The sequence below is a fragment of the Rhinopithecus bieti genome, unplaced genomic scaffold (assembly GCF_001698545.2).
Source record: "Rhinopithecus bieti isolate Rb0 unplaced genomic scaffold, ASM169854v2 scaffold_13271, whole genome shotgun sequence".
NCBI lineage: Eukaryota > Metazoa > Chordata > Mammalia > Primates > Cercopithecidae > Rhinopithecus > Rhinopithecus bieti.
This window is the reverse complement of record NW_016807521.1, coordinates 114,233-121,755: the sequence shown is the minus strand read 5'-3', so window position 1 is coordinate 121,755 and position 7,523 is coordinate 114,233. Positions and strand designations below refer to the sequence as shown.

The window sequence follows — 7,523 nt, the reverse complement described above, 5'->3', positions numbered from 1 at the left end:
CAAAAAAAAAAAAAAAAAATTATCATATGAGAGTTAATTTACCTTCTTGGATCTGGGATCTGTAGCTTTTATTTTGAACTATTTTGTTTGTTTGTTTCCTTGAGACAGTGTCTCCCCCAGGCTGGAGTGCAGTGGTGCAATCGCGGCTCACTGCAAGCTCCGCCTCCCGGGTTCAAGCGATTCTCCTGCCTCAGCTTCCCAAGTAGCCGGGACTACAGGCATGCACCACCACACCCAGCTAATTTTTGTATTTTTTAGTAGAGATGGCTTTCACTATATATTGGCCAGGCTAGTCTCAAACTCCTGACCTCAGGTGATCTGCCCTCCTCAGCCTCCCAAAGTACTAGGATTACAGGCATAAGCCACCGCACCCGGACTATTTTGAACTTTTTTCTGGGTCACAATAAGTGACTTTTCAAGGCTTGCTTTTAGGCTTTGTTAGGTGAGAGCAGAGATGCTGCTAATTTTTCCTCTCAAGTGATCTTTCTGAGTTTGCTATGCCAGTGCCCTGAATACTATGAGTTTTGTCGTCACTGTGGCTGGTGGGAAGATAAACTGTTCCTGGCCTGTGTGAACTCTGAGAATCATCTAGGTTCTTGCACCAAATGTATGCATCAACCAATACTCACCTGAAGATTCTATTAATAACAAAAACCACCTACAAATCTCCAGTGCTCTGTGCAGCTTTCTCCTCTCCAGTCCTCTGCTCTGTAAACTCTTGTCACCCGGGTCTCCCCAGACTCCCAACTTTGTTTCCTCAATGCAGGGAGACTTCTGGGCTCTGAGTAGATCCCCTCTCCCTGTTCTGCAGCCTGCAGAGTTTCTCCAGGAAGTAAATTGGTTCATAAGGCTCATTCTGTTTGTTTCCCTCTCTCAGGAACAACTGTCCTGAACTGCCTATTGTCCAATGTCTAAAATTAGTTACCATACAAACCTAATTTGTCAGGTTTTTTTATTAAAGGCAGGATAGTATTTACTATTTACTAGTCCCTGTTCCTCCATCTTGGTTGGAAGCAGAATCCTAACAACTGATATATTATTGTAGTCTCACGACTTCTTGCCAAATACATTTCCATAAACAGAAATGATTGAAGACATTAAAGACAATATTTTCTTATTTCTATGCATAGCATAACAACGGCATTGCAACAGAACTAAAGAAGACATCACTCAGAAATCTTTAACTTGGTTCCAGCTGTCAGGGGCATTCAAACCAGAGCAACTCCATCTTTAATAGGGGCTGGGTAAAGTAAGGCTGAGATCTACTGGATCGCATGCCCAGAAGGTTAGGCATCCTTAATCACAGGATGAGACAGAAGTTCGGCAGGATTGGTACCACAAGATACAGGTCATAAAGACCCTGCTGATAAAATAGGATGCAGTAAAGAAGCCCACGGAAACCTACCAAAGCCAAGAGGGCAATGTAAGTGACCTCTGGTCATCCTCACTGCCCATTATATGCTAACTAACTATAATGCATTAGGATGCTGAAAGACACTCCCACCAGCACATCACAGTTTACAAATGCCATGGCAACATCCTGACGGTACCTTACAAGGTCCAAAAAGGGGAGGAAGCCTCAGTTCTGGGAATTGCCTGCCCCTTTCCTAGAAAACTCATGAATAATCCACTCCTTGTTTAGCATATAATCAAGAAATAACCCTAAAAATAGCCAACCACTAGCCCTCAGGGCTGCTCTGCCTAAGGAGTAGCCATTGTTTTGTTTGCTTATTTCCCTAATAAAATTGCTTTCACTTTATCCTATGAACTCACCCGAAATTCTTTCTTATGTAAGGTCCAAGAACCCTCTTTTGGGGTCTGGATCAGGACTCCTTTCCAGTAACACAGCTACGTGGAGGCTGAGGTGACGGGACAGCTTGAGCTCAGAAGGTCAAGGCTTCAGTGAGCCATGATGGTGCCGCTGCACTCCAGCCTGGGTGATAGAGTGAGACCCTGTCTCAAAAAAAAGAAAAAAAATGCATCTCTTCTGCACCACATATGGAACCAATTGAGAGACACAGCAGTCAAATACCTCACCATGTGGTCAAAAACAATAAAAAAAACATGCTCTCTGAAGGTAAAGAGCGTCCAAAAGAAAAGAAGAAGGTAGCTATACATGCCCTGTTCTTTCTTCCAAATTCACCAAATAACCCACTCCTTATTCCACAAGGAAACAAGAAGCCAGACGAATGGAAGTTTCTCCCTCTACTGGCTACCCAGCATCCCCCTTTAGAGAGGAAGAAAGACACTTTCAATTACACAAGGAACACTGTTGTTTTGAATGCATTCAGAATGGAAAAGGAAACGTTCCAGTCATCAGGAAATAACAAACTTCCACAACAACTCTCCCATTGTAAAAAACTAGAAAACTGGGTCAGGCATGGTGGCTCATGGCTGTAATCCCAGCACTTTAGGAGGCCCAGGCAGGCGGATCATGTGGTCAGGAGTTCGAGACCAGCTGGCCAACATAGCGAAACCCCGTCTCTACTAAAAATAAAAAATAAAAATAAAAAAATTAGCCGGTGTGGTGGCAGGAGCCTGCAATCCCAGCTACTTTAGAGGCTAAGCCAAGGAGAATCGCTTGAACCTGGGAGGCGGAGGTTGCAGTGAGCCGGGATCATGCCACTGCACTCTAGTCTAGGCGACAGTGTGAGACTCCATCTCAAAAAAAAAAAAAAAAAAAGGCCGGGCGCGGTGGCTCAAGCCTGTAATCCCAGCACTTTGGGAGGCCGAGACGGGTGGATCACTAGGTCAGGAGATCGAGACCATCCTGGCTAACACGGTGAAACCCCGTCTCTACTAAAAAATACAAAAAAAAAACTAGCTGGGCGAGGTGGCGGGCGCCTGTAGTCCCAGCTACTTGGGAGGCTTGCAGTGAGCTGAGATCCGGCCACTGCACTCCAGCCTGGGCGGCAGAGCGAGACTCCGTCTCAAAAAAAAAACTAGAAAACTGAAGGAAATGTGGAAAATAACGAGATTCACACATTGGACGACAGGCAGCAGGCAGCGCAGGACTGTAATTTCTGTGAGAAGGCAAACAGATTATTTAAGGCCCACTATTAGGTTGATGCAAAAGTAATTGTGGTTTTTGTCATTACTTTTAATTGCAAAACCCGCAATTACTTTTGCATCAACTTTTATCACCCAGGCTTTCTTCCTGGGAGCAACTTCTGGACTGCAGTGTAGAGAGGTAGAATCCAAACAGAGCCAGCAACCTCACTGAGCTGAGGAGAATAAAAGAGAAGTTCAGGATAGCCAAGATTTCTCAGGAGAGGAGAGAGCTATGCAAACAAATCTGCAGAATATAAAAAGTACTCCTACAACTCAATAAAAAGAAGTCAAACACCCCAATTCAAACACAGGCAAAAAAAATTACACATACGCTTCACCACGGTAGGTATATGAAGAGCCAATAAGCACATGAAAAAATGCTCAACATCATTAGTCATCAGGAAAGTGCAAGTTAGATCACAATGAGATGTCTCTTCATATTCATATAAATGGCTAAAATGTAAAAGACCGGCCATACCGAGATGTCGACAAGAATATGGAATAACTGGAACTCTCATCCATTGCTGGTAGAAATGTAAAATTTGGAAACACTTTGGAAAACAACTTGACAGTTTCTGATAAAGTTAAATATACGACCCAACACTTCTAGGTGTTCACCCAAGAGGTGTGAACGTACATGTCCCCTCACTATACACAAATGTTCATGGCAGCTTTCTTTATAATAGCCAAAAACTGGAAACAACACAAATGTTCATCAACAGGTGAATGAATAAGCAAACTGTGGTTGTACATAAAATGGAATACTATTCAGTATTAAAAAGGAATGGGGCCAGGTGCGGTGGCTCACACCTGTGACCCCAGCACTTTGGGAGGCCGAGGTGGGCAGATCACAAGGTCAAGAGATCGAGACCATCCTGGCCAACATGGTGAAACCCTGTCTCTATTAAAAATACAAAAATTAGCTGGGCGTGGTGGCACGCACCTGTAGTCCCAGCTACTCGGGAGGCTGAGGCAGAAGAATCTCTTGAACCCAGGAGGTGGAGGTTGCAGTGAGAGGAGATCACGCCACCGCACTCCAGCCTGGCAACAGAGTGAGATTCCATCTCAAAAAAAAAAAAAAAAAAAAGGAGGGGGGAATGAACTACTGGCACCCTACAAGGTGGATGAATCTCAGAAACGTTTTGCTGAGCAAAAGAAGCCATACACAAAAGAGGATATACTGTATAATATCATTCATTTGAAACTCCAGAAAAGACAAATCTATTGCCTAGGGTAGAAGATGAGAATTGGCTGGGATACAGTACTAGGGCACTGCTGTGGTGGGAGAGGCAGGAGATGAAAATGTTCTATATAGTGGTTATGTGGTATAAAAATTTATCAGAGCTGACTGTAAATCCCAGCACTTTGGGAGGCCGAGGCAGGTGAATCACCTGAGGTCAGGAGATTGAGACCAGCCTGGCCAACATGGTGAAACCCCATCTCTACTAAAAATACACAAATTAACCAGGCGTGGTGGTTCACACCTGTAGTACCAGCTACTCAGGAGGCTAAGGCATGAGAATCTCTTGAACCCAGGAGGCGACGTTGCAGTGAGCCAAGATCACACCAATGCACTCCAGCCTGGGCAACACAACGAGACTGTCTTAAAAAAAACTGTCAGAACTTGTAAAAATGTACCCCTAAAATTGATGCATTTTATTGCATATACTAAACCCTAATAAAGTTTTACTCAGGTGCATGAACCATTTGCAAATAACCGGTACTCCCACCTAGGGCCTTGACTCTTGCAATAGAACACAAAGCTGCAGGAACATTTGGGAGATGACACACAACAGCATGTGAGGGTCCAGGGAGGAATGGAAACCTCCAGGGAATACTCCAGTGAAGTCCTAGCCAAACTGTTTCCTGGCCACCCTCAGCTCCTGCCCATTTCTGAGCCAGATTCTCATCAATCCCATGAGCAGCCCATTATCCTTCCAGTGATTTTCCTACAGCTTACATTAGCCACAGTCTGTTTTTGTTGTTTACACCCAACAACCCTGACTAATACAGCCATTCTATCACTCAGCCTAAGAGGCTTCCCTGGCTTCAGTTTCCCTGGCTTCAGTTTCCCTGTGCTTCCGGGTTATGGCTCTCTCTTTTTTTTTTTTTTTTTTAGTAGAGCTGAGTTTGGCTCTACTTGCCCGGATTGGAGTGCAGTGGTGTGATCTCGGCTCACTGCAACCTCTGCCTCCTGAGTTCAAGCAATTCTCCTGCCTCAGCCTCCCGAGTAGCTGGGATTACAGGTGCCCGCCACCACGCCTAGCTAATTTTTTGTATTTTTAGTAGAGATGGGGTTTCACTATGTTGGCCAGGCTGGTCTCGAACTCCTGACCTCATGATCTGCCCACCTTGGCCTCCCAAAGTGCTGGAATTACAGGTGTGAGCCACCACGCCCAGCCCAGGTTATGGCTCTTATGATGGAAGTATCAGCCAGGACTCTTTCAGTTGTAAGTGACACAAAACTAACTGGCTTAAGCCCTGCCTCCAAAAAAAAAAAAAAAAGCAGATTCGTTAGCTTCCATGATTCAGGCACCCAACATCATCATGGATCCAGGTTCTTTTCAACCCTCTCCTCAGCAGGTCAACAATTTCCCTCATGACAGCAAGAGGGCTGCCATGGCTACAGGCATCATCCCCTCACACAGCATCCAAAGGCATCAAAGGAAGTGACTCCTCACATATCTGTTTAGAAGAACAAGACATCTCTTTTGAAGACCTTTCCCAAAAGCCACCTCCCCCACAGTGGGCTTCCTGCCACATTTCTTGGCTAGAATTGTGTTACATTACAGATATAAGTGACAGCCTTGGGCTGCCATAACAAAATACCACAGGCTGGGTGGCTTAAACAACAGAAATTTATTTTCTCACAGCTCTGGAGGCTGGAAGTCCACAATCAAGCTGTCATTAGGTTTGGTTTCTCCTGAGGCCTCTCTTTGGCTTGCAGATGGCCGCCTTCCCACCATGTCCTCACATGGCCTTTCCTCTGAGCACGTGCCTCCCACCCTGCTGTCTCTCTCTCTTCTTGTAAGGATACCAGTCACACTGGATTAGGGCCCCACCCCATGATCTCACTTAACCTTCATTACCTCCTTAAAGGTTCTATTTCCAAATATAGTCACATTGGGGGTTGGGGCTTCAACATATGAATGAGGAGGACAGAATTCAGTCCGTAACAGGGGCCAAGATGTCAGAACACCTGGATTCGCCTGGGCCCTGTTCACGGCACAGACCCCAGTATGCCCAGACCCTTAAAGAATGTGAAAGCACCTGATGGCTGTTTATCATGTCACATATACTGGTACAATTCTGGAAAGGGGGAAAAAAATGGGAGTGGATTAGAGAGGATATTCTGATGAGAAAAGAGACCCTGCTGACACACCTCTAACAAAGACTTCCTCCTGCAAGTGAAGGTTGAGCTGTGGCCTGGCCCTCAACTAGGGCTGAAGGCCCAGACTGCAGGATCCGTGCAGAGGCGATGCTCGCAGGTTAAGGGATTCCAAAGCCCACGCACCACAGCATTTCTACGTGGGCCCTTCAGAGTCTCCCCAGTTCAGTCTGGCTCAGAGTGAGGTAGGACCCGGCCCTGAGACAGGAGAGCTCAGCTCAGGCTTCATGCTCACACCATCTTGAGCTCCGCTTCACCCTGGGTGCTTTCCCTTCCTCCCTACCTGTTCCAGTGTGGTGAAGAGGCTCAAACACGTCCCTCCCTCACAGGAGGGTACTTTCCTCCGCCAGATCCAACTTTACTTGCCCATTTGACTTCCTGGAACAAACGATTGACGTGATGAATCTGATAATTAAATGTCTGACTCTTGAGTCAGTTTAACTTGGTGCTTCAAAAGAAGTTATAAAAACTACTGGGCCGGGCACGGTGGCTCACACCTGTCATCCCAGCACTTTGGGAGGCCAAGCTAGGCGGATCACCTGAGATCAGGAGTTTGAGACCAGCCTAGCCAACGTGGTGAAACTCCATCTCTACTAAGAATACAAAAATTAGCCAGGCATGGTGGCAGGCACCTGTAATCCCAGCTACTTGGGAGGCTGAGACAGGAGGATCACTTGAACCCAGGAGGCGGAGGTTGCAGTGAGCCGAGATCGCGCCATTGCACTCCTGCACTCCAGCCTAGGCAACAAGAGTGAAACTTCATCTCAAAAAAAAAAAAAAAAAAAACCTACTGCTGGCCATTAGGGGGCCTAGGGCTACAGCAGACCCAGGAACTGATGAGTGCAGGAAACAAAGGCAGCCCCTCTCCTCCCCGTCTGCTGGAAGAAAGGAAACAGGTTGCTTGATTTGCAGACCCAGCCCCCAGTCACTTGACCAGGCCTAGTTCCATGGCCTTCAATGACCTCATGCAGCAAATGGGGGGTGTCAGCTACTTCCAGCAGATCCAAGTCACCCTGGTGGTCCTCCCAGTGTTCCTCCTGTGTTTGCACACTACTCTGCAAAACTTCACTGCCACTGCCTCTCC

The 7,523-nt window shown here is 46.3% G+C and overlaps 1 protein-coding gene across 2 annotated transcripts in view; it reads right to left on the bottom strand.

The window, feature by feature from the left end:
* Positions 1–7,523, bottom strand: part of SLC22A9 (solute carrier family 22 member 9) — a 161,329-nt gene that overhangs the window by 125,179 nt on the left and 28,627 nt on the right. The window contains exon 1 of one of the 2 annotated variants that reach the window (XM_017882645.1): positions 1,774–1,858. The exons of the other annotated variant lie outside the window; for it this stretch is intronic. The gene's annotated coding sequence lies outside the window, so the exon portion shown is untranslated. Of the gene's footprint in view, positions 1–1,773; positions 1,859–7,523 lie in introns of those variants that run through there. 2 annotated transcript variants of the gene reach the window in all.